This window comes from Chinchilla lanigera, unplaced genomic scaffold (genome assembly GCF_000276665.1).
Source record: "Chinchilla lanigera isolate Chin_1 unplaced genomic scaffold, ChiLan1.0 scaffold00157, whole genome shotgun sequence".
Classification (NCBI taxonomy): Eukaryota; Metazoa; Chordata; class Mammalia; order Rodentia; family Chinchillidae; genus Chinchilla; species Chinchilla lanigera.
In genome coordinates this window covers 191106-192594 of record NW_004955558.1, presented here as the reverse complement: position 1 = coordinate 192594, position 1489 = coordinate 191106, and positions in this window count along the sequence as shown.

Here is a 1489-nt window from a genome sequence, read left to right as displayed (position 1 = left end):
TCAGATTACCAGATGTAAGAAGGCAAGATTGGTCAAACCATGAAAGAGAATAAAAATAATTTTTAAAAATTAAGAATGATACAGAGTTTCACTAAACAGATGGTAGGAATTCATGAATGGTTATTATATTGCATATTGTTGGTTTCAAATTAGTTGCTCAGATTACCAGATATAAGCAAGCAAAATTGGTCAAAAAATTTAAGCATTAATTGTTCCTTTCAATAAACCAACAGACATCAGCAGTACAAATATCCCAGCTATCTATTTATCTATATCTATCTATCTATCTATCTATCTATCATCTATCATCTATCATCTATTTATTTGCCCTGCCTTCTTTATTTTTCTCTATTCCTTCATTTCAGTAGTTTCTTTCATTTGAACAGTTTCTTTCTCTTTCACAATATCTATTGTCCCTTTCAGAGTTTATTTACACTTTCAAGTGTTATACTAGGGAGGCAGTACAGTTTTTACACGTGAGTCTGATTTATTTCACTTTTGAATATGGTCTCTAGTTGCATCCATTTACCGATAAAAGCCTTGAGTTTGTCTTTTTTTTCTACCTGAGTAATACTTCATTTTATAAAAATACCAGATCTTTTTAATCCATTCCTCAGTTGATGGGCATTTGGGCTGTTCCCAAGATTTACAAGGACAAATTTTGCTGCTATATACGTGGATGCACATATATTGCTGTGATGCGATGTTTTTAATTCTTCTGGGAAAATAACCAGAGGGGGAATAGTTGGGTTAAGTGGGACCTCCAATCCTACTTTTGTGAGGAATCTTCACACTGATTTCCACAGTAGTTTCACCAATGAACACTCCCACCAGCAGTGGAGAAGGGTTCCTTTTTCCCCCATGGCCCCTCCAACATTTGTTATTGGTTGATTTCTTTATAGCCATTCTTTCTGGGGTGAGATGGAATCTGTGTTGTTTTAATTTGCATTTCACAAATGACCAATGATGCTGAACATTTTTTGATGAATTTATTTAACATTTGTATTTCTTCATGTGAGAAGTGTGTATTCATCTCAGATGCCCATTTTTGGATTGGGTCTTTGAATTTTGGAGGCCTGTTTTTTAAATTCTTGATGTGTTGTAGATAGAACTCCTTTGTCTGAGGGGTAGTTGGCTCAAATTTTTTCCCAATGCATGGGTTTTCTTTCTACTGTGTGATTTCTTTTGATATACAAAAACTTTTCAATAAGATGAGATCTCAGTTGTTGATTCTTTGAACTCTTTCCTGTGCAGTTTTGTTATTGTTCATGCATTCTCTGCCTACCCCTATGTCTTTGAGATTTCCACCTACTGTCTCTTCTATTAGATTTAGTGTTTCTATTTTAGTATTTAATTCTTTGATCCATTTTGACTTTAGTTTAGTACATGGTGATAGACATGGGTCTAGCTTTAGTCTTTGGCATGTGGAAAGCCAGTTTTTCCAGCAACACTTATTAAAGAGGTTATCTATCTTCCAGTGAATATATTC